This window comes from Gambusia affinis, linkage group LG12, assembly GCF_019740435.1.
Source record: "Gambusia affinis linkage group LG12, SWU_Gaff_1.0, whole genome shotgun sequence".
NCBI classification, from domain to species: Eukaryota; Metazoa; Chordata; class Actinopteri; order Cyprinodontiformes; family Poeciliidae; genus Gambusia; species Gambusia affinis.
In genome coordinates, this window is record NC_057879.1 from 4645021 (window position 1) to 4671629 (window position 26609).

General features: G+C 41.1%; 1 protein-coding gene across 6 annotated transcripts in view; it reads right to left on the reverse strand.

Annotated features, from left to right (window-relative positions):
* Positions 1-25905, reverse strand: part of LOC122841435 (SH3-containing GRB2-like protein 3-interacting protein 1) — a 53220-nt gene extending 27315 nt beyond the window's left edge. For 4 of the 6 annotated variants that reach the window (XM_044134736.1, XM_044134737.1, XM_044134734.1 and 1 more), the window contains exon 1: positions 25843-25905. The gene's annotated coding sequence lies outside the window, so the exon portion shown is untranslated. Of the gene's footprint in view, positions 1-937; positions 1120-25842 lie in introns of those variants that run through there. The other 2 variants (XM_044134733.1, XM_044134732.1) reach the window with 1 other exon arrangement.
* Positions 25906-26609: the final 704 nt, after the last annotated feature.

The following is a 26609-nucleotide window of genomic DNA, read 5'->3' on the forward strand; positions in this document are numbered from 1 at the left end:
GAGCTATGTTGTGACGACTTCCTGAAGGCGGAGTTTCAGAAAGAGCAATAGTTTCTTAAAGAGACAGAGGCCCAATTTCAGCACATTAAATCACAAAGTCAAATTTCTTTTGAAATTTGACTACATATATTTGATATATGTAGTATTTTCATAACAACTGAAGATAACAGTTACTCAATTGAGCCATAAAACGGCACTTTGTGCTTTGAAAACACATAACACTGCCCCTTTAAAATCTTTCTACAACAGTCAACAGGAAGGGGAACTACTCCTGATAGTAACTTCACACAACCTAACCTAAGAAAAAGCTTTAAAATCCTTTTAAAAGTATTTCTGCTGTTTGGACTCTATGCAGCAAAACAGCAACAGCAATTCAACCACAGCAGGACAAAAACTGACAGCTATAATTATTGCATCCTCTCACTTTAGCCCAGAAGGAAAAGCGAGCGGCAGAGGACAGACCTTTTTTTTTTCTCTCTCTCTCTCTCTCTTTTTCCCCGTCTCTATGTGACATGTGCAACAGCGAAGACGTAATCAGCTAAAAATATTTTGCCGATTTAAAAGTTGGTCGGAGGAAGAAGGTAGTTCAAGGAAGGCATGCGGCGCGTTGCCGCGGGAGTTGACATTTCTGTGGCAGTAGTCATGACATTTTAAAGACGAGAAAACGTTTGGTTGTTGCCTCTGTGTTGGTTCTGACCTCTCGTGCAGATGACCTCACTACGGCTGAAGATGCTGATCGGTAAATGTTATTTCCTACATCTACGTGTCAATGAAAAGTCTCACAACTTGATGAAGCTGAACGACAAGTAAAAAAAAAAAAAAAAAAACGAAGCCCAGGACGTGACCACGTCGTCCTGATCTAGTTGTCAACAGAGAGGTCTATTTCTGGGTCTCACTGCTAGCATGAGCGTCCAGCAATAGTTGTTAATGAGCTTACCTAGCAATAGGCCAGGGTGTGTTCCTGTGTGCTTTCCTTCTTACGCAAGAAGCCACCCAGGGGTCAGAGGTCGCGGCAGCGAGGATTATAGGATACGAGTAGCAGGACGTCCCTTCATCAAAACAGTTTGTGTAAAATCAAGCCGTATAATGTATTTCATGACAGAAATACATAAAAGTAATTTAAAAAATAACAAAATAGAGGTACAGGTAACAACCCTGAAAAAATGAGCATCTTATGAATGTTGATGAATGAGTGATTGCAACGTATTAAACAATCTACAAGGGGTGTCCAAACTTTTTGACACGAGGGCCAAAATCATCGACTCAAAAGTTCGCGCAGGACAAGGACGTGAATATAAAACTAAAAATCAAGCATTTAAAGAAGTCCTTTGTTTTTTGGGGTGTTTTTTTTTTTTACTTGATTTTTGTTGGAAGCGAATGTCATTTGTAGTAGATCCAAAACCCAAAAGGGATTTTGCATGCTTGAAGTATTAAGAGAAAGGCATCCAGTTTTCATATTACTTTGGGCTCGTTCGAACAAATTGATTCTCAGTTATTAGAACCATGGATCACTTTCTTGAAAAATGATTGCTACATTTAGCCTAGCAGCAAGTACTTTGCGTCGTACTTATTGTAAGATAATCCCGAGAAAGTGTGAGTGACCACTGTTTTCTCTGTATTCAGTTTCATTGAACCTTTTTAGTTTTAAGTGTCTATAAATTAAGGGATACGGTAAAGCTGTAGTATTTTTACTCAAGGCTACCAAACCATGTCAGCCCCATTCACGTAAACACAACTGACTTGATTTACTGGGTTAATTAAAGAAGGAAATGGATCAACCTTGTCATTTTTAAATCATATTCATAAGGGGAAAAATTCCCCTTATGAATTTCTCCCCCATTTGATCTCTTCTGGTTTGGGGGACAAAAGGACAGCAGACTGAGTTTTCATACTGAAAACATAAGCTCTACACTTCACGGTTGTACGACCACTTGCTGTGATAGATGCAGAGTGCCTGCTGGTGGCTGAAAGGCGACATGGCTTTCCTGCTGGTGTGTCAGGTAAATGTTGCCTGAGGTGACTTCACGACTACAGGTTCTAATGTGCCGTCCCAGCAGGGAGGGAAGCTGTGGATTTACAGTACGTTAAACCCTCTATAATATCGCAGGGGCGCTGGTGGGTTTTTATCATTTTAACCTTTGTTAGCGAATTGGCAAGAAAAAGATTATTTACTTCATTTCTGCAGCTCCATCAGATTTTAGTTGTTCAAAGACAAATCATTAGGACATTTCTTTTTCAGTTTCTCTCTGAATTCAGGAACAACAGTCGCTGCCTTTCCATTGCAAATGTGCGCAAATATGTCGACTAATGTTGGAAGAAGAAAAAAAAACCAACAAGTATTTCACAACTGCGGCGTTTCCAGTAATTAAGAAATTAAATAAAAATCACGTGACAAGTCGTTAAAAATCATGGCGGCCATTACCGTTACAGTCGGTGGCTTGTTCAGGGTTTGACCCGAAAAGCTTTTTGGGGAAATGGGAGTCGACGATTTTACATTAGAGCTAAGATTCAATACTTTCAAATGACACACATTTTTATGAACTATACCCAAAAAAAAAAAAAAATACCCAAACACAAATTGTCATCCTCCTAGTCCTTCCTCGTCATCCTCCTAGTCCTTTTTCGTCGTTTTTTGCCAGTAGTGACGTACTGCAGTTGATCACGTGACTAGCGTGGCGCGAACAAAGTTTCCGTGGCGGTTTTGCATCAATTTAAAAAAATGCCGAAAAAACTTTTAAATCGGAAAACGTGCGGGTCCCCCCCCCCCCCATTGTTTTTTTTTTTTTTGTTTGTTTTGGGTTTTTTGTGTGTGTTTTTTTGGGGGGAATTGGCGTGTTTCTATTAAGCGAATTTATTTTTGAATTTTAAATTTGCCCAATTTTGTGATTAATGAAGACGCAGGTGGTGACAGGCGAATAAATGATTAGTCCTACCTGGACTCCTAGGATGATTAGGTCACCCTGAAGCCCAACGAGAGTCACAAATAGGCTAGAAAAAAACAAAACAAAAAAAAGCTGAAATTCAAAACATAATTTCAGTACTTCCATGTCAAGTATGTCCTCCATTATTATATATTCTATTGGTTGGCTTTAAGAGGGCAGCTGGCAGATTACAAAGAATTTTACCAAGGGTTTGGGTCAGACTGCTTGTTTGATCTTCAGCGTCACTCAGTCCAACCATTTCACCAAACCATTCAGCTCTGGAGAGGTGAGAAATTGGATGCATGGGAATTTTACTGTTTTCTTGTTTGAATATTTAGTTCTTTGGTTTTATTTGTGAATCTTTGCTAGATTTTAAATAACGTCAGAAACTGCTTGGAAGTTCCAAAACTTCTTTCCACATGCAAAAGAAAAAGGAAAAAAAAAATAAAGGAGACGAATAAGTTGAGGATCTTAATTTTACCAAAGGCTTCATACAAAAACTACTTTGACTGTCTTGAAGCAGATCTCTTTACTGAAACATAACATTGACTGCCGCTACGCAACATTATCTTATGACGGCATAATAACAGTAAACATTATAAAGACAATCTCAGTTGGGATATTTTATTTTTTGCTCTTTTTGCCATCTGTGTTTTTGACTTTTTTTTTTTTTTTTTAGCATTTTGGTCTCTCGTTTGTGTGGGCTGAGAATAATTAGAATATATGAAACTCTTTCCAACTAGCTAACTATCACATTAGCTTGCAAAAAGTCAGTTTACAACACCTGAAAGTCGACATTAATTACACTCCAAAGGAAATGTCTGGTTTTCTTTCTGCATTTCCACCACTAGATGGCAGAGCAACCCTGTAAATGCTCATCCCATTTTTATCTTTTATTTTTTACCGGCGTTTAACCCAGCCCGTTTGGGTTTGCCGTCAACATCTAAAAATCCTGCATGTGCTCTGAACTTTCCATCCGCGAATAAAAATAAAATTTACCTAACGAGCTGTGAAAATGACATAGTTTGTGTGGTGGAAGTTTGCTGGCAGCGTCGCCGTAATCCGATCATGGCGGTATGTGATGTCAGATGCCATGACAACCCAAACTCACCAATAAAAACACAGCAGCTTCGCAGCCGGCGATGGGAACTGTGGATCGGGAGGTGGCGGTGTTATGCACCGGTGAATTAACCAATTGTCTCTGGGCAGAAAAGGCTCAGCTCTGAGAATCACCAGGGGAAGAAAAGGAGCAGAAAAAGGATGATGTAATCCTTTAAAGGAACATTCACAAAATGTAAAGACAGTGACAATGGACACGCAGGTCGAATTAAAGCTAAAATCATCACCAGGAAATTTACATGTGCATGTCCTATAGGCAAATTGTTTGTTTCCCTGAACAGAAACAATAAAGTAGCTTGAAACCCCGCATCAGTTTGCCCATACACCACATTTTTAAGTTTCTATGTTAGCTTATCATTGCTTTTTAGGGATGGTTAGTATGTCCCCACTATACGTTTTGGAATACTCCCAAAATGTTCTGGCTTACATTATAATTTTATCAGGAATATGAATATGGGTTGGAAAAAGGACTGGAACAAGTTTTAGAACCTTTCTTTGGGCAAATGTGCATATCGGACATGGTTAGCAGTAGCTCGAGCTAACTACTTGGCCTGTAAAAAGGCTAACCAGAACAATATGATTTTCTTGTTTGAAGAAAAACTGTTAACCCTCTGATATTGACCTGGTCATACAGCATTGTGCTGTATAACAAGTCTAATCAAGGTGCAGTCTGTTTGTATTCAGAACTCACATCTTCCAAGTTCCCAGTCGGAAATACGAAATAAGAATGCCTGGTAAACTTGGAATTCCAGGTCAGAGGTCACCAACCAACCTCAAGTTTAGTATCCAGTATGCGTGTTGCACATATGAAATGTTGTAGATATGGCATATATTGTGAGGTATATGAACATTTATGAGAATGTTGTTTTAATTTTTATGGGGAGAAGTTTGTTGAAAAACCATACATTTTAACCTAAATATTACTTGATTGGTTCCTCAAGTTAAGTGGTACAGTGGACTGCAGGATTAATACCCGAGACGTTCCATTAAAAAAAACACTTCAGTCTATTTAACAGTTAACACACCAATTTTACCTTTAATACCTAACAACATGAAGCCATTTTGGAATTACCACAGAAACCAATACAGTCTTCCTTGCCGCTGCTCTTAAGGGTACAGTCAATCAGGGTCAAGGAAAGTGAATGGAGCTCCTGTACTGTTCATTTTGCTAACGCCAGCCAACCGCATGTGAAGTAGCATAGCGCCTAGGTTTTTCAGATTCCCTACTTATAATATGATTTTCTTACAAAACGTTCATGCAATATTAGAAAAGTAATAACCACCTATCTTCGAATCTACAATGTTTCACTTGCATCTCGATCTGAGACGTTTGTCACTCGTCTCTTGTTACTTGCATCATGTTCAGACTGTAAGAAATGAGAAGATGGTTCATTCTCACATCAGTGGTTTGTCTGTAGGAGGGTCAGACACTGATCTCTGTAGGAAGGTGTTTCCTGAGACAACAAGGTCTTGGGATGACTGTGGTTCAGTGTTAGAGTAGTTATCTTACAATCGGAAGGTTGTAGGTATGATTCCAGGTTCCATATGTCACGCTGCACCCTGATTGGAACTGGCACATCAACACGTGGGCAAGGCTATCAACCCCAAGTTGCTTACTGATCTGCATATCGGTGAGTGTGAATGGGACATGAATGCGGGTGTAGCGTAAAGCGTTTTGAGATGTCATTATCACTGGGAAGGTGCTGCGTAAATTCAGGTGTTTCTAAAGGCCTTTAGCTGAACTCATGGGAGGAATGTCTTAAAGGTACAGAACAACAGAAAAGGTTTAGACAAGTAGATGTCAAGACCTTTGTTTGTGAGATATTCTTGAATCCCTTCAGATGAACGCATCATGTTTTCTGGGGTTATTCCCTACTTCACACTGATAAACAGGGTCTGTTCTAATGTGATTTCTTGATCCTACAGGGTCTGTCAGAAAAATCAAACTCAGCCGTCCAAAACAAAAATGTTGTGAATCACAGTTAATTCAAGATTAAGAACTTACTTTTTCATGTAGGGCCAGGCTGGTTTGGACGGTCTTTTGGCCTTCCTGGTCAAAAGACCGTCAAAAGAAAAATGATTACTATTTTGGTCAAATAGGTTTAGTAATCTTCTTCTGACATTTCTTTTCAACCAAACTTGTGCATGCCTTGTTCTTTTCAAAAACGGATTTTCTCACAGCATCTAGTTTTGCTGTTAGCAGTCAGAAAAACACAAAACAGAAACTTCATAATAAATAAAAAACAAAAAACAAAACAAACATTGTCTGTGGTGTAGACTTCGATGTCAGAGTATTCTGCTGCGAACCAGATCGAGAACCTGACCTGCCTTGTTTGCATATGACCTCAGCTCCAACGCCTTAGGCTAAACAGAAACACCATCCATTATAAGGAGTGGTTAACCAGCTCTCTCCCAAATTACAGTGACTCTGGATTCCAATTTTACTGATCTAGCGGTTGCACAGCTCCACATATCATGTTACACACTGTTCTCTGAGTCCTACTCACGCAGACTATCCTACCCTTGCAAAGAACAAAAACAACAACAAAAAAAACCCAACCTATGACCTGGTTGTTTAACAGGCAACCAGAATTAGCTCTTTAGTAATCTGCAAGTCAACCTTCAGAGACGTTTCTGCCAAAGTAAATTTCATGTTTCTGCCTATGACTGCAATGTCGCCATTGACCCCCCCCCAAGACCCCCTATCCTCAGCCACATCCTCTGACGAATGACGGTGGAACATTTTCACCACCTTGGCGGAGAGGCCGTTGCACACCGACGTTTCCTGAGGATGTCTGTCTGCCAGACCGCTCCTCGCGCTTGCTGCACCCTGATTGGAACTGGCGACCCTGGAGAGGTGTCCAGATAAAGCCCTGATTGCATAGAGCTGGCTTTTTTTTTTTTTTTTTTTTTTAGAAAATGAGAAAATAATTTAAAAACTATACAGAAATGTTGAGACTAATCTCAGAAAATTCAAGAAAAAGAACTAAGACGTTTTGGACTTTGAAGAGTTGAAAGGTTGCTAAAAAAAAACAACAACCCCAAAACAAACTCAAATTTTGAGATTCATCTCAGAAATTTTAAAGCAAAAAACTCGAATTTTTTTGACTTCTGAAACTCAAATTTCCTGTTTTTGTATTTCAGAGGTGTTTTTTTTTCTTTTTTTCTTTTTGCAAATTTTTGACTTTTCGAACTCAGAAATTTCCTTTTTAATTCTAGAAAATTTCAGATTTTTGTTTTACATAAATGTACTCCTTTTTTCTAATACACCATCCTATTTGGCCTGTTCAGTTTAGCACAATTTATGATAAAGAATATGCTACATATGCAAAGCGTCCATGGGGAAACGTGTTGCTATTTACAGTGAGGTGAAAACTAAAGTCGAAAGCACATGTGCTTCGACATCACAGCGCCATCTATGGCCTGGAATGACAACTACAACTGTTACAAGCCTTCTAAACATGGAACCTTTTACTTATCAAGTTTCAAAGGGTTTTGTCTTAAAGGATTTTGTTTCAGACATGATTTACAGAAGAAATCCAGTGCAAGGACTTAGATCTAAAAAAATAGGGATACACTTTGAGTGAAATGTGAATGGCTTCTATCACTGTTTCCTACTTTCTCCCACCCTCCTGCAAGCACCAAGCCAAGGGATTTTCCTTCCCACCATCGCTGGCTGGAACACTATTTCCGGATTGTGTTCATTTACTTTAGTTTGCAGAGCACACAGGAATGTGAGGCCATGGAAAACTGAGAGTGGCAATGTGGCCACGGCGGTCGGGAGGGGAAGACACAGAAAGGGAGAGAGAGGCGCTCGTGCTGGATAGAGAGTAGGCAAGACGGAGCTGGGATGAGCCCCGAGCTACAGACTCCACCAAAATAGCACAAGGAAGAATCTCTGCGGGTAACATAAATTTGCACAAGACGAGCGGAATCAAAGGGAGAAGGCCCAGACATGCAACATAAACAAGCCTCGTGATGTTAGGGATTCCTTTTGTCGCAACAGGGTTCGCCTCCCGGCTTGCTCCGTCGCCCGTCTCAGTGTTCGCCCGGTCGCTTCCGCTTTCTCCTCAGCATCCCACCGGGATGCGCTGTTTGTGACCCGATTACCTCTTGACGTTTTCACTGTTGATAAAAGCCGGCGCTCTGTGACGGGTGTAATTGTCAAAGTGGTCATGTGGGCTTAAGAGGTCTTAAGAGTTTCAAGCGGCTTGCTGTAACTCCACTAGATGACTAAACAGGATCGGCTCCATTAATGGAGGTCGTTTTCATCTGCGCTAAATGGGATTTTAGAGGAATCTGGAAAACAGTTGGCCGACTGTTTGAAAGAGTACACTCGAGTCGCCTGCTATGCTACCAAATTTCATTAGAAATGTAACTTGACCTGCTGCCTATGCAGTTATGCTAAAAAAAAAATGCATTAGTTAGCAGATGTTTTTGCACCAACATGGTGGTCTCCAGATCCAGCTAAATTCCTCAAAAGTTTCTAGTGATGATCAAAGAAGACAACGCATTGTGAAGGTTTTTATACCCTTTTGAACTTTTTCACATTTTCTTGTTTTTCAACTACAGCTTTCAATTGTTTTATGTTTTTTATTTTTCTGGTGATTTCAAATAAAAGCATAACACAAAGTAGCACATCAGTCCAAAGCGACTCAACCTTTTGGGGTTAGTCTTTACTAGTTTTGAACATCTAGTTACCAAATTTTCGCCATTTTGTTTTGTTTCGGAAAACCAATTACCATATTCAAACGTTAATATCGTATTAATAAGCCATACAGTGTAAAAATAAGGCTAAATTAAGATGCCAATTAGCTGCTATTATAGAGCAATTTTTTTTAATTGAGTATTTTATTTGACCACTAGATGACTTTAATTGACTCACTGGAGTTCTGAATAGGAATTTAGACAGTAAATGCAGACCGATTTATTCATTGCGGGCAACCAACAGAGTGAAACTGAGACGTCTGACATTGTCACACACAATATGTTTTGTCCAGTGACCAAAAATATCTCTTAAAAAGGATTTTCCCTTGCAGCTGAAGCCTTTTTATTTCCCACATGGTTCGTTTTTAACTGTGAGTTTGATCCATTGTTTCACCCAGTTAGATCATTATAATCTTCTATGCAGCCTACCTTTTATTCTATCATGCCACAAATTAAAAAGACATTCGCAAGGGCAGGCAATTTTCTTTAGCACCACCGCAACATACAGCATCACGGACGTCGTGTTTCACAGCAGATTACTCTTAAATGTCATGTTTTTATGCTAAAGCATGAATGCTAACATTGTTAGTTGAAGATATGAGCATGAAAAAATATATAGAAATGAACTCTGAGCATAAAGCAATCACAAGACTGCTGGGACTGGAAAAAAAATGTGCAGCTCATGAAGCAAACTTTTCCCCCCCCCCACTCTTCACAGGGATACAGTCAAAGTCAGACAGGCATTCTGGTGACTATTTGTTGGACAGTCTGTCCTTTTAGTGCCAGGAACAAAAAAATCTAAGCATCCAAATTTGGTGTTTTCTTAACATTTCATTCAACCTGCTAAAAGTTCCTTCGTCAGCTAAAGTTTGGAAAGGGACAGCGCTGACCTACTATGTTCCGTAGAGCCAGAAAAGGTTCCTGTCACTCCACCTCTTTCTCCAGCACCTAATTAAAATAACTTTGAACAGTCGGAATGGTTGGATGCATTAAAACTGTGGTGTACCTCATCGCCAGTCTCTATAAACGGTAACACATAGACCTTCGTCAATCGGTTCTTTACTGTATACTCCACAGTCAACTCTAAGTTGTATTGTCACAAAGTGAAAGTGATTGGGAATGATAGTAACTCAGCCATGAAGTGGTAGGCAATGTGAAATATAAAAAGAGGATGCATAGAGCATTGAGGTCTTTCAATAGCTACATACTTTATGTGGCTTTCAGATTAGCTAAAGATCAGTGTATAGTATCCTGGCCATTGCCTTACAACGCAATTTCATTCAATTCTAATCTCGCTTCACAGCAGAAGTCTGGGCTTTTTTTTCTTTGACTTGGATTCCCTCCGGTAGTGTTCAACCAGACCAATAAGCAAACAGAAGAAGTTTTGAGGTCGATTTTCTGAGCTGTTTTAGAATCATAGTCTGCCTGTAGCTTTAGAAATGGCCACATAGGAAGTGAACGAATCCGTTCAATCTGTGTTGGACACACTTCCAAATACTGAATTAACATTAACAGCCATCTTGTTCAGAACTGCACTTCTGTCTTCGCAGTGGGAGTTGGCTGTTTACACCGCAGGCAATTTACAGTAAGCTCGATAGCGTCAAACTGGCGCATTACATATGTCACGAGCAAACGTTAGCAATTGGGAAAAATGTAAGACTTCAACATAGTCCATGCCTCCAGGAAGCAATTGTTTCTCAGTAGTTGAGAATCCAGACATTGTGTACAAAGTCAGTAGTGTAGAACAATGGGCTGTTTTTTTGCAAGAATAGTGTGTAGAGAACTTCATGGAATGGGCAACGATGGCCGTACGTGTTCCAGTCCATCCATACATCTATCATAAAATGCAATATAAGTGTTGGATGCAGTGGTGTAAAGCTTGCCACTGCCAGAATACAGAGGCCAGAAGATGGAGGAGTCTGGATTTGAGTCTTGTCTGACTTAATTGAGTCAAATAAAAGGTTCCAATAAAAGGGAGAACTAATGTTTCAGCAAACCTAGACATTTGGGACAATTTCACATTCCCAAATTAGTGGCAATGGTTTTGGGACAATTTCACGTTCCTAAATTAGTGGCAACGGTTTTGGGACAATCCCTTCTTGTTAACTCCTTAATTGTCACTCTCTAAACACGTAGATGTAGGTCAATGGGTTCATAAGGGTACTGTGTGTCGTCATGACAGCTAAGAGGTTCAAACACAGGCGTGTACAAGGTCTTTATGGACATGTGACCAACTCGCTGACTCATAACATGACTGATGGAGTTTGGTGGGAAAGAACTTAACAGAGTCCAGACCTCAACCCAATAAAACAAGATTTGGGATAAATACGAGTGGAGGACTTCAGGTCCAACACCAGTGTCTAACCTCATTATTTAACTCTAGAAGAATGGAAACTTATTCCAAAAAATTACACCCTTTTGTGAAAGTCAATAGTTAAAGTTGTTTCATCCACGAAGATTGAGGATTTTGAATCTATCTATTAAGAAATGGGATATAACTCAAGTTCACATCTGTAGGAAGCAGATAAGCAAATTTGTTTTGCAATGTAGCATATACAGCATACAGTTTACAATTTTATTATCCCTCCACAAGTATGTATTAAAATCGTGACACTAAAACGGTCGTAAACCTCGGTCTACCTTCCCATGTACGTCATAAAAGATGAACCGATTTCTTTGCCAATTCTGTCTTTAATCTTAGTCATGCCGGCACAAAAACGAATTAGAGGTTCATTTTGCAAAAAGGAGGGAGAGAAGAAAAAAAAAAACTCCTCAAGTCACAAGAGACACATTCTTTGCTTGTGTCACCCTGACAAAGTCAGCCTGTGCAAGTCAGCACTTTTACCGGCCGGTCATCTGCCCACCAGAATCTTGTGTGCCGAGATTAGGAACAAAAACAGCACCCAGTGTTAAAGGGGGAGGATCACATTCACTTAACTTACATGATACATCGTAATCAGTATTTTTGGAACAGGCGGTGTGCGTAAGAGCTGTATTTATATTGTGAAAAAGTTTGGTTTGTGGAGAGGTTCTTATCATAACCCATAAATCAACTGGGACACATATGACCCGTACTGGAAAGATTAAAAAATGTAATAGAGTACCACACTCTTCCCATTGTTCATTTAGCTACATAATTTTCTTTCCTTTCATGTCCCAATGTGATCCCATCTTCGGTAAACCATCCTAACTCGAGCAAACGGAGAATAAATAACATCACGTACCTTTATTGAATTAGGATGACATTTAAATGGTTGTAACAATGTAATTAAGTCATGGCATGGGATTTTTTTTTTTTTTTTTTTTTTTTCAATTCTCAAACTTCATCCCCAGGTCAACTCAAGTAAAGTCAAACAGATGATAGACCAAGGGTACAAGTGGGGAAAGTTTTACTTTTCCTTGGGTGCACCAAACAAAAAAATGAAACAGACAAACAAACAGACAAACAACAACAAGAGAACCAGAGCAATACTTCATTGTTCATTATATGAGCCAAAGAGCAACCTGACCCAGCCTGAGCCTGCAGATATGGCATCCAAACTCACTCTAACCCGACTGATTTACTCTAATTATAGGCCGAGCCCGAAGTAAACCTGACATATTATTTTAATGAAGTTTTTACTGCTTTCATTTATAGTCTATAATTTGAGCACACAAGCAGTGTTACTTCTCCCGCTTTTAGCTTTCGCTTAACGTCTTCCAGCTCCGTCTTGTCTCTTGTTGTAACCGCAGGGTGAGTCAAATGCGAATCTTCTGGGATGTGTGATTGATGGGAGCGGAGCAGGGCAGGGCCGCATGCGCATTGTGCCGTCTGATGAACGTCTGCATCTTTCTTTCTTTTTTTCGTCGACACGGTAAACTACCTAATCACCTGTCTAGACTATTACAAGTAGATTAATATAGCATTATATTGTGTGTTCTTAAAGGGGCAGTATTATGTGTTTTCCAGGCACAGTGCCATTTTATAGCACAATCAAGAAACTACGTCAGTTGTAAAATGTTGTGCATGTCACTTAAAACAGGGGTCTCAAACTCCAGTCCTGGAGGGCCGCAGTCCTGCAACTTTTAGATGTGGCTCTGCTGCACCACCTGAACAGAATAATTAGGTCATTAAGGCTCTGGAGAACTGATCTACACAAGGAGGAGGTAATTAAGCCATTTCATTCCAGTGTTTTGTGCCTGTGCACATCTAAAATCTGCAAGACAGCGGCCCTCGAGGACTGGAGTTTGAGAGCTCTGACTTAAAAAAATTTGACTTTGTGATTTAATGCTTTGAAATTGTGCCTCTGTCTCTTTAAGAAACTATTGCTCTTTCCGGAACTCCGCCTTCAGGAAGTCATCACAACATAGCTCCTCTATTAACCCTTTACCATCGTTTTTACCAGTGTTTCCCTGAGAAGTAATTCGTGTGGTGAGCTCAGCTGATGTGGAGCTCCACCAGGTCTTTGCTAATTGCTGCTGGCTAGTCTGAAGGAGCTGGGTGGAGGAGAGGTGGGGAAGGGCTCTATGAGGTGAAAGCTTGGAAACTGCAGGTCTGAGGAAGAGCTGGGTCTCGAAGGCGGAGGTAAGTCCAACCAGACGTTTTGTGCATTTGAATGGTTGCCACGGGAGATTAAAGGATTTCTCAAACATGAATGAACAAATCAAAGCAACACCCCATATGTTTAGATGAAAAAAAAAATAAGATAACATTATGTAAAACTCAAAAGAGTAGATTTTACACAATACCGCACTTTTTATAAACATGCCACAGAAACTGTAATCCTACGTCAAATTAGCCAACGCTAAAAGTATGACACGTTAACTTTAATTCAATGTTAAAGTAAAATTGTGACAATGAAAAAAAAAAAAGAAACCGGTCCAAATGAACAGTGCACATTATCATACGACATTAACCTCGGCTGCGTTCACACTGCAGGCTGAAGTGACGCCATTCCAATTTTGGGGGTTTTTTACGTAATGCGACCTGTATCTGATCTATTCATGACAGTCTGAACAGCACAGGTTGGATTCTTTTTGAATGCGACCCAGGCCACTTGCAAATCCGATATGTATCCGATTCAAATGCAACCTAACGTTCAGGTCACATTCATCCGAACTCAAGGTCACTCATACTGGACAAATCTCACTATTCAGAGCCCTGACACGCACAAGTGGGGCGTGTAGCAACAACCACAACGGACTATAATGAGGATTAAGTTGTTAACATGCTACTCCGGTCTGATAACAACTTCAAATATGGAAGCTATGCTCCACCGTTGGCCTCCATGTTTACTTCGGCAAACACTGATCACTTCTACTTTTAATGGCGGTTGGCAGAACACTCTGAGAACGCTGACGCTACTGCGCCCTCTACTGCGCATGCGGGACACTTTCAGGTCCGTTGCCCGTTCTGACTGCAGAGCACATACACGTCGCAAATGTGTGGCAGTGTGAACGGCCCCGGCAAAAAAATCCGATGTGACAAAATATCGGAATTGGGTCATTTCAGTCTGCAGTGTGAACGTAGCCTTAGTCTCATCTCTTCAGTACAGGGGCCATGACCAGGGCCAGTTCTACAGGGGCACCGGCCCCTCTCTAGAGCCATCCACAGATGACAGGGTATATATTTTTAACCCTCAGGGGAGGTGCATCCCAAACTATGACCCTGAAAGACTGGATTAAATCCCGACGTATGACGCAGAAAATAGGTTTATTTGTTCCTCCTCGCGGCTCAAGGCTGTGTCATTTACACAGTCGGGTCACTGATGCTGCTGCTGTTTGTGCAGTAGTCGCGTAAATCCTAGATCCCCCCGTCCTGTCATCCCCTTTATTCTTATGGCTCTTGTCTTGAGTGTGCAGCACATGTTAAAATAACTTCTCTAAGACCTGCTGTGGCCAACGTGGTTGTTCCCGGGAGTTTGCATGCGGGGCAATGAGGTGGCAGTGGCGTGTTCTTGTGTGCCGAAACCGGAGGGTTGGCCAAAGGGGGGCGGAGGGGGAGTCGGTTTGTTTTGTCAGCAAAATGTCAATCTGTTCCTCGCGAGGTTATCCCATATGATCTCCCTAAATACACAGGATGGGGTTTGTCCATCTGGTTGGCAGTTGAGAGCTCTCACACTCCTCCCACCCCCTTCTCTCTCCCACCCATTAACACCCACCAGTGCGAGCCTACGTCTAGAGGTCCTGGCTTTCTACCTCCCACCAAGAGGATGTGAAAAGGCCGACAAAGCTTTCCATTCTCTTCCCCTTACTGTCAGATTTTTGGATCAGTGTAATCCTCGGATGGCTGGAACACGTGTACAGCGGTTCGGTTGCTCCCTAACAACTTACTTGACAACGAAAACAATGCGATGCTGGTTTTCTCTCCAAAAAAAATTTGACCCCCCCCCTCTGCTGCCCCCAAAAAAAGAAACTGAACTCTCAACTAACCCTGCTACTACCCAAGCAAAAAAAAAAAAAAACAGTCCAGCAAGCCAGATCATTCCCAGTCCAAACTGCCTTGGGCTCCCCCTAAGCTATTCAGCGTGTGCAAATGAAAGATGTGTCTTGGAACAGGGCTGGCCTCAAGGCGCAGCAGAACCAGCCTCACACACACAGACACACACGCACACACACACACACACACACAGATAGAGAGCAGTCCTCTGGACGAGCTTGGCACCCACACTAGCAACCGGGGGCCAAAACTCATGTTGCGTGCTAACTCTCTCTCTTCTCTCCCCCTGCCTCCCTCCCCTCATGCTAACCCGCTCTGCAATTATATGCTGCACTCCCACCCAAACATGCAAGAATAGGCCTTCTCAGTCAACAGACAAACCGAGTCATTCTGTCCTCAAAACCATGACATCATGACCATTTGACTTCAGCATGAAATTCAAGCTTAATTTAAATTTGTCAGGGGAAAAAAAAAGAAAGAAAGAAAGAAAATGTGGTGTGTGTTACATTGGCAGGGCGCTGCAGCGCTGCTCTCTATAAGTTTCTGCAGTTCTGAGAAGGCAAAGCTAATTTATTCTCTGGAACATGAAGCTCATGAGGATTATGTGACCCAAGCCAATCGTATTGGTGCTTTGAGAAATTTCTTAACTGGGGAGGAACATGTATCAGGATGCAGCAGAGTTGTAGCAGCGATGTAAGCGCTAACTATTTCAGTGAGGTTCCCGAACAAGCAAAGAAGTCTTTAATCATCTTTAATGCTTGACCTCTTTTTCAAATGTTGTCAGGTAGAAAGGCCTGACAACATTTGAGATATGAGATTTTGTGTGCTAGACAAACACAAAGTTGTCACATGGGACTCAAAGTTTTCACAAATAAAAAGTTGAAAAATGTGGCGTGTGTTCGTATGGAGCTAAATTGGAGTCATAAAGTTTGTTAAAAAAAACAAACGAAAAAAAACTAAAATAAATAAAAACATTGAATCTGAAAAGTAGTTTTAATTTTTTTGGGGGGTGTGGGGGGTATTTTTCTTCAGAAAACTTTTTGTTTCAGTTTCAATTGTTTTTTGTTTGTTTGTTTTATTTTCTACAAACTCCATGGCTCCAATTCAGCTCTGTACATGTGTTTTGAACCCTCCTGATATATTTCTCCTATGGGAAAAATTATCTTATCTTATCTTATCTTATCTTATCTTATCTTATCTTATCTTATCTTATCTTATCTTATCTTATCTTATCTTATCTTATCTTATCTTATCTTATCTTAATCCTTCATACAAATACAATTGCAAGTCTTTTACTCGAGTAAAAGTAGCACTACTTCAACATATGTTACTCAAGTAAAAGTAAAAGTAGCCATCCAAGAAATTACTCAAGTAAGAGTAAAAAAGTATTTGGTAAAAAGGCGACTAAGGTACATTTGATATATAAAAAAAAAAAAAAAAAAAAAATAAATAAAACATAATCAGCCAGACTAAAATCCAAGGCTATGTGGAAATTTTGGTATTTTAAGGACCAAAATGAAACTAATTAAAATGAATAATAATTAAAAAAATAAAAATAAACATAATTATGAAATCAGACAAAAATAACATTTTTCCAAATCAATTTCTTTCAGTAATAAACTTATAAAAATGTAACAAATTTAACGCAGGTGTGTGTGTGTGGTGAATTTTTGGCTACCAGATTGTTCTTTATTCAGTGAAGTTACTCACAGTGGGTAAAGAATCCAGAAGGTTTACTCAAGTAAGAGTTGCAACACTTCACAATAAAATCACTCATGTAAAAGTGAGAAGTACAGGGTAGTAAAATAATACAGATCAAAGATATTAAGAAAAATATGTGCAGGGAGAGGCAAAACCCCAGTGAGCAATAAATCCTCCACTCGAACAGCATTGAAAAAATATATACAGAATATCTACAATATAATCCAACAATTCATCAGTTGATCATAAAATAGTGAAATAAAGTCATAAAGAATCATATAGAAAAACTTAAAAACGCATCTACTAAATGTAATGTGTCCTCTACGTGGTTTGTGGCAAATTTTGAGAAGGACCTCTTCTGGGTTTCATTTGTGTAATCCACAACTAAAGACAGATTCTCCCATATTAGCCATAAATCTCTACAGCTCCTCCACATTGACGTTTTCAGACTTTTATTTGTAAAAACGCTGAAAACTGTGTGTACTTGTCCTTCGACATCGCTATTATGCTCTACTTTGTGTTGGTCCGTCATAAAATCCGGCTTGAGGCTGTAAAAACTACAAAGGGCTCGACTATTCAAGCAAGGCACTGTATTCGGACCACTTTAACATGCAAAAGAAAAGTCATTTGAACACTGTTTGTGGGGGGTTGGGGGGAAAACAAAACTTGGCAACAATATTAGTTCCTCTCAAGTTTTAAAACCCTCCAGGACTTTGATTGAACCGCTGACTGCTATTCCCCAGATCTGCCTCCCAACAACGTCCTGTCCCATGTTCTGGGACGGAGTTCACAAAAGTGCGTGAGCGCTTGCATTTGCATGCATACATGACAGAGCCAGTGATTTGAACCTCAGCCCAGAGCCATGCAACAAAGAAAGGTGGTGTTTTTTTTTTTTTTTAGTGCAACTCCACTTGCTTTCCCACACACTCATAAATAACTATCCAGATTCTCCTGGTCCGGCCCTGGACCCGAAGAGAGACAAGGGGAGAGAAAGGAGCCATTTAGACAGCTCCTTTCCTCTCATGCCATGCGAGTGACCTCTTCTATGGGTCAAGCAGTCCGACCGCAACTCCGTCCTGTCGCCCTCACCCCCAACTCCCTACCCATGCTGACGATAACTTGAAAAACCCCAACAGTGGCGCAGCTGACAGAAACCACTTAAGTAAGCTTGAGGCATTGTGAAGGAAATTTTTGTTTTTTCTTTTTTTAAGACTGTGAAGGCCTCACAAGCTCCTGGGCCCAGAGCATGTGAGATGGCAGCTGAGGTCAGAGTTGAAGGTCCCCAATATGGGAGGAGGGGGATAAATCCTGCATCACGGACGACAATGGCCGCCATTCCCACTGACAATGATGCCTTTGTGGACTACGGGTTGCTTGGTGTGTCCTGGAGCTGTGCCTAATAGAGTTATAGTGCTAATGTGATGGCTGTGTAGCAGAGTAGAGTGGTGTCCTTTCATAGGAGGGGGAGTTGGGTGTTGGGGGGGTAAAACTGCCCAGGAGCTTGAGAGAGTTCTCGGCTTTTCAGTTTTACTCTGGATGAAAGCCGGCGATTGTGCGGCTGCGTTTGTTTGCGTGTGTGACGGAGAAAGAGAGAGTTTTCTCTCTCGACTCCAGCGAGGCTCCGAGCCATGGATCCTCGGCCCGCCGACACCCGTGACTCGTCCGTTTATAGCGCCGCGCCGCGTCCTGGTTCAGTGTGCAGGTGGGGCTGACTGCTGCGTGACTTAGCCGTTTTGTGATGGAGGGGTCGGACTTTGTTCAGAATACCTAGAGCCATGTTTTAAGAAATTCACACAGAATTTAAATTGTTTTCTAAACTAAAACCAGATATGTAAACAAGCCTCATAAAAAGACACATGTTCTTACAGTCTTACGTTAAATCCGACTACATTGCCCTGTTTTATGTCAGTCAGTACGGAAGCCAAGAGAGGTCGTACTCGCACGTCTTCTTTTTCTCGATATCACAAGACAACCATGTCGTCATCACAAAAATAACAATGACCATTTTCTCGAGACAATTTGATTTTTCTCCCATTTATCACAAGGACACAATCATTTTCTCAAGACACAGAGATAGTCATCTTTTGTTGAATGCTCATGATTGGTTTCTCAGTGCTCTTGAGATGTTGCCAAGAACGGACGCAGGCTGACATTGTCAGATCATGGAGAATTTGACATTGCTCAACGCATTGATTGCACATCCATGCAAACTTTTTGGTATCACACTCGTCACGTGATCAACAACCGGAAGCAAAGAAAATGAAGAAGACAACAGGAAGTGCTTGGAGGTTGATGTTTTTTAATGACAATCTTAGTTGTGTGTGATTTTAATTGCGTTTTTTTATCGCTATTGCAAAATTTTGACATTAGCGGAATATTGACAAAGTGCTGCGCACATTTGCAATGGAAAAATGCAGCTATTGTGTCTCGGAAAATATAACTTTACGCTGTCGGCACAGACAAACTATCCGCTTCTGTCAATTCTAATAATGAGAAATGAATACACCTTGGCTTCGTCATTCTAGCACCTTCTGCATCACTTATTAAAAGATTTACATAAATGGATGTATTTTTTTAAGAATTCACAACTTCAAAATATCTGTATTTCCTCTGTGTTATACAAGATCTACAAGATCTGCTTTTATCTTAAACCAGTGATACTCGTAGCAAAAGAAGAAACATGCAGATCTCTTCTGCTTGCACTGCACATACTCAAACCTTTATTTGGAACTTGCACAGGGGCGGGGAGGCTCCGGAGAAACAGGCTGATGGAACCACATGGATCATCGTCCTCTGCATACCTCGGACACTCAGCTGGTACTTTACGTGGCGGCATGCCACGAGTACCTCAGTTGTCACCTCTGTTAGTAAGATTAAGCTCAGGCAAAATAGAGTGGCAGACGATGAGTGGTGGGTATGACCACCGGGTGCTAATTCAGACGACGAGGGGGGAAGGAGAAGCAGGCCATGCTTATTCAAACGAGAAGCAGTCAGACACCAAAGTTCTTGGAAAAAAATAGAAAATAAAACGGTATGTCAGTTTTGCTGATGCCTATAGTAACAGTAGCCTCCAATTTGACATTCCCTTCATCAAACATTGGTTTGTACTTCTTCTTTTTTTCCCTCTCCCCTCTTTTCTGGCTTCTCTTTGACCTCCTTAAAAGAACAAGCTATGTTTCCCAGGGCCCAGCTATTTGAAGCTCATAGTTTTGGTTTTTCCAAGGTTTTTCTGTTCCAAGTCAAGCCGTTCAGACACTGTCCCTACTTACATTTCCACAATGGCAGGGTCCCGGGGTCCAGACCAAAGCCGCCCTGCGCTCTGCCCGCAGTTGAGTTGCCTCTGGCTGGACCGCTGCATGCTTTGTGTGCTGGTTCTGGCTGCCGATCAGGGAAACCCCACAGTTTCACCATGGTGAATGTCGAGCGCGCTGCCAGGACCATTATGTATCCCTTTATTGGCCATGAATGGCAGCACACTACGGTACAAAGGACTTAAGAAACGCGCAGTTTGCTCAAGGCTACAATGCAAGACAGTGACACAGACACTAGTAAGCTAAACAAGTCGCTGTTATGATGTGTCTGCAAAGGGTTTTCCCAACGTACGGCAATCGGATCAAACTTGAACTTGAAAATTTCCCACAAAGAAAAATCACAGCAAGCATTACTTTAGTGTGCCATTGTCTTGTGCAATTGATTCAGTTTTTATGACTTATTTTGGTGAAGAGATTGACGGCCCGGGGTTTATCACGTACGCACTTAACACTCTTGAATAAGGGGATTAACACTTGTTTCATATTTTCACCCTCGAGTTCACATACCACACACTAAACCACACTGACCTAATAATCTCCTCAACAGCACACGCATCACGTCTGCCCGGCGCTTCCGTTTTTAAACTTCCTCTCCTGACCTTGCTGACCAGCAAAACGTCCAAACTGCAATTAATTCACGAGAATTACTGGCTCTTTTGTCGGTCGCTCCACGCCGATTCCAGGATGAAAGTTTGTGTCAAAAGGAGTTTCCTCCTGCATTTAGCAGTGAGAAACATCTGCCTGCTGCCTTCAAACTCGCACACGGTGTCCTCGCAATCTGGTGACAACGCGGCTGTGGATATCAAGATGAGTCACATCAGCTAACCGGCAGCTGGCATCCTTGCAGTATCAGCCGATCCTGTTAATCTTCCGATTATCTTCCAATGATCCCATCAGGGCTGCCGGGATTGGGGGGTGCAGAGACTTGAGATTTAACAAACAAGTCAGCCATGTCCTCAAGCTACTCAAAGAGATAACAACGAGAAGGAACATCTGACGGACAAAAAAAATAAACAAATAAATAACAACAGCTGCCATTAATTGTAAATTTGCGCAATTTGAAAGTACAAAAAATAAATGTGCTCAACAAAAACACAACAATTTCGAAAAATGTTTTTTGATCGAAGGTTTTTGCGGTAGGATGTGGTGGTTTTTCGGGCGTATAAAAATAGATGTGTTTCGCAGAACTGCAACGGAAACGCTTTTTTCGCGCCACACGAGTCACGCGATCAACAGCAGGACGTTACTACTGGCAGAAACGCCAAAGAAAACAAGAAGTAGTAGGGGGAGGATAGTTTGGTTTTTTACGGACACGGTAGAGCTGGCTCCAACAGAGCTCTCACAGAATCACACAGTTCATAAAAAGCTGTGTGTCATTCAAACGTGTTGAATCTCTTCTGTAAAATTACAGACTCCAATTTCCCCAAAACGTCGCATACATAGCCGCTCCAACTATTGAATAAGATCCTAACGTCTCCTCTGATGGATGCTGAACACCAACAGCAACTGTTTACATGATTTTTAATGATTCATCGCATGAACAAGCCTATTCGCATGTGATTTTAATGTCATTCCTTTTTTAACAGAAACTCCGCTATTGCGAAATTGTGCTTTTTGTTGCTTATTCTTGAAGTCAGTGGAATATCGGCAAAAGTTTTCCTCGCGTTTGTAACGGAAACGGAGCTAACACAGCACGGCCAACACAGCCTGGCTAACACAGCCCAGCTAATACACCAGCAGCAAATGTTCACCGCACTAACATATCCTGAGCTGTACTGCAGGTCTGTTTCCAGGCGACAGTGGCAGCGTGTGCCATAGTTCAGGCCTAGAAGCTGAAGGGGCACATTCTGAGCTCAGCTGACAGGGGAGGGGGGTTGCAGGGAGTGGGAGGCCGTGAAGAAGAAGACAGGGGGTGGGGGTCTGGGTTGGGTTTCAGCCAAGTGACATGCCGTGACATGCCGTGACATGCTTTCAAGCTCAAGTATGAAGACATGGAAGGCCCAAGAACAACACTTGGACATCATATAATTCCTATAAACAGATAAGGACACATGCGAGGACATTCGCCCGACGCCACATGTAAACGCCAGAAAAAAAATCATGGAGCTGCCGCTGTAAAAGTTATTCCTCCAACATCTAATGTTAGACGTTATTTTACATTTGTGTACAGTTCTACACGAATCTGTTTTTTTCAATACATGCGGATTATATGAAGTAGGTTTTGGCCTCTTTCAACCCCCCATATATGAGTTAAAGGTGTTCATGTTTAGGCCACCAAAAAGCTGGCTGGAAAGACTAAGTCAGAACCTGGATTTTTGAACAAATACAAATAAATTTAGAATAAAACTTCAAAATAAAACTGATTATTTTGAGCGTGCATACATTCTTTGTTTCCCTGTGATGGCAGCCTCCTGCCTGATGGAGATAGGCGCCACCAGACTCCCTCCACTCACATTAACATTATTTTACAGAATAATTTCGCCATTTCCAGTTTTATCAAACGGAAGCGGTTCAGTAAAGTTCGACCTGGCTGTTGTTTGAAAAAAGGACGTCTTCAGGTCTTACCTCCTACCAGACATCACGATTTTTGACACAGTTTTGTATTAAAACTAGAATAAATCTGAACACAGTGCAAAAGTTTAGTCATAGCCTTTGGACTTAAAATTAATTTGGTTTTGGTGACAGCTTTATCCAGATATTGGTCAACTGAGTCTTCCCACATATCAGTCGACAAAATTTATTGTAGATTTAGTTGATTAGGATCCGAAGTCAATGTGGGAATGGATTTTGGAATCATCTTAAATCTACAAACTCAACAAAAAAAAAAACACAAAATATGTCTTCTCTCTGCCAGGGTTGCAAAAACCAAATAACATCATTTTCTCCTTGCAGCTTATTCTTGATGCATATTTTTGTCTTGAGTGTCAGAGAAATATGAACGTGTGCTGCAGTAGGCGAGAGCTATAAAGACTTCCTAGCAGTTCTTGCAACTGAGTTCTCATGAAGCATTTAATGTCTTGGCAAGAAAGAATGTTGTTCTTGTTCTCGCAGCCTTGGATTAAACAACACATTTCTCTGCTCTTGCAAGGTATCAGCATTTATATAGCGCCAAAATATTTACTCTAGAATGAATTGGATAGAAATATGGTTTGCAATAAGTTTCAAACAGCTTCGTATGAACAAAAAATATTTTTTTTTAAAAACATACATAGATAACATGCAAGTGTTTTTGGTAAGATTTTGCAAAACAAAAGGCTTTTTTCCCAACTTCCCAAGTTATGAATTTATTTATTTTTTTTTGTCTTTTTCCACTTGCATATTATATTCACTAGTTGTTTGTCATCAACATTAAGGAATCATTTACTTAAAATGAACACATACTGAAAACTTACTAGTTTTGTCTTATTTCAAGTGCACTAAGATATTTGCACTAGAAACGACCAAAAATACCAAGTAGGACTGTATTTTTGCATTGTAAACAAATTAAAGACAAATAACATTTGTATTAAACTGCAAAATACACACATTCTTCTTTAAATTAAAAACTTTGCAGGGAGTGCCAAAGCAGCATCCGTCTAAAACGCAGGTCCTGTGGACACGGACACGCCAGGACGGCAAAATGTTTTGTTTTTTTTCCATATTGGCTTCCTGTTTGCATTGCAACCGTGTTTTGGCCGGACGAAGATGCAAAGGTTTAACAAGAAGACCTGGAAAGAAACGTTTTTAGAAACGCAATGCGAATCCATGCAAATGCAAACCAAAAACATTTGGAAATGATGTCAGGCTCAGTTTTGGCACAGAACAACAACAACAACAATGGAGGACATCCGTGTTCTCTCTGAGCTTCTTCACCTTGCAGGCCTGGCATGCACGCTGCATTTAGAAAACGTTGGGGGATTTTTGACATGGAGATAAAAACGATGCATTTTCATTAAGAAAATATGCGCATCCACCCAACAGGACGTGGCACCACAGAGATCGCTGCAGTAAGCATGTCGGGCCAGTTGGTGGTGCTGTAGCCAGAACCACGCAAGAACAACCTAACAAAACCGGATGGTGCCATGCTTTTTGTGAGTAAGACGCCGGTGGGTTACGGAAAGAAATGGAACCACAACATTATTGTTAAAAAAAAATAAAAAAAGAAGGATATGCATAAAACATGAAACCGTCCTTTTGAAATTTCTCCCTTGCAGCTAATCTTACTTCTGTGCGGACGGGGCGTTTGTCTGGGAATCAGATCCATAAAAACTCCACAGACTGGAATGGTGGTAGCTATCAGCTACTTCTCCGGTTGACCACACGACCACAGCAAGGAAGCTGTGTCTCCGTCCAAAACCCTGGAAAAACTCCCTGGCGGCTTGAGATTTAATGTTACTTTGAATTTATTCAGCTCAACCACTCAAGAAGAGAAGTCCCATTGCTTACTTTTCCATCTCATAATCACGTTTTTGAGAACAAACTTCTTTTTTTTTGTGAAAAAGTATGACAAAAACACACACACGCACAAAAAAAAATCAACTTCAGCAGCATAATTAACAAGTACCCAACTTCTCCTCCAATAGCATAAAAATCCCTGCATTCAGGTTAAAGACATAACTGAGTTGATGCCATTTAGGCTATGAGCTGGCCGGACTCTGATGGGGCTAAAGAAAGAGAAGGACGGCCTCCACTCAACCGTCTCCCGTAACTCTCTGGACTGGGGTCAGAAGGCATTTGGCCGTAAAAGCCCGGACACCCACCGAGACAGACCCTCTGACCAAACAGGCCCCGTTCCACTCTCTCTCTCTGTGCAGCCTCTAATGTCAGCTGGAGGAAGAGGCCTCGGCTGTTTAATTTTACAGCACAGTGTCATTCTGTGTCGCGGGCAGAGCCGCACAATGCACGTATTCATCCAGCACGAACAGGACAGTAATGGACCATTTTTAGCACATGAAGCAAGAAAGCCCAAAATGTCTCATCACAAAATAATCGGTTCTTTCAGTCCCCAACACTGACAGCGGTTATTATGTTTATTTTTATTTTATTTTTTTTGTCATAGTTAACACACCTGCTATGACTTCTTCAACCGGATGACCTCATAGCGTGCCACAGCTTATAGCAGTAATTAGGAGCGGTGACAGCCAAGATGCAATTTTTGCTGCTGAACGTGTTCGACGAGCTCAACAAGAATATAATACTCCGTTGCCAACTTGAGAGGTCTGTTGCTTCACAGACAAAAGCCCCAAATAAACCGAAGGCTAACGCTAAAAACAAACTGACAGGTTGTTTCTTAACACTTGGCTTACGCTGCAGGGGACAGACGTTGGGTAGAGTCAAGAACGAGGCCCCAAGTCTCATCATTCCTACACAGAATAAACTACATACAATGATTAAATGATTAAATCAGAGTTCACAGAGTCTCTTCTACAGAATGAATCAATAATAGATGATAAAATTATGCATTATAACCATGTTGATGTCAGTGTGTGGTGCGCATCGCAAGTTATAGCTAGCTAGATGGCTAGACATCACCTGACGCTAGCTACGTGAATGTTAAACATAGCTAGCTAGCTAGTTTAATATTCACACCTAACAAACTGCTCTTACCAAAGCACATTATTTTATGTCAATAAAAAAATCTTAGACATTATGAGAAGACTATAGTTTTTACATAATAAATTTTTACCTTCAGGCTGGGACGGTTGTTATAGACAACAATGTTGATGTCACTACTTTGCGGTGTAGCAAGCTATAGCTAACTATGTTTAAAATTCTGTTTCACATAAGAAACTAGCATTACCATTTTCTATACCAAAATGCATTTTTTTTTCAACAAACATTTTAGACATTTTGATAACGCCATCTTTATTTATTCACCTCTCAATAGCACCCAATCCTATCTAATAGATATGCAAACAAGTGGTAGGCATGTGGTAAGGAAGCAATTGACAACTTTTTTGTCTGCCTTATGACGTCCTCTTGCAAAATGCAATAACTACCCCCCCACCCCCTTCGCCCCCCAACCAACACCAGTGGTAGTTACAATTATGATAAAATTTTAATTGCAATCTGCTTCGTGAGCTGTGAAACACCCCATGTCCTGGTTGTCTGGGACATAAACTGTTTTCGTTTGACAATTTTCAAGCAGTTTTGCCTTTTTCCATTCATGCCCTGCAAGGATTCTTTTTCAGCTGTTTCAGCCTGGCTGAGGGGAGCTGAATGAAACGGTCTGGGCGGTACCATTATGATTTAGGGGGAACCCGTATTAAAAAGTCCGAACATACGCAGCTGGGTCGCACTAGGAGACAACGGGATTGTTATCTGGTGTTTCTGTTTGATGACTGTGACATTTAATTCGGTGTAGATGTGATTTAAGCGGCAGCGGTCGGTACTGAAACGCCGCCTTTCTTACTCCCTCTCTTCGTCGGGTTGGTCTGCGCCAAGATGATGTCG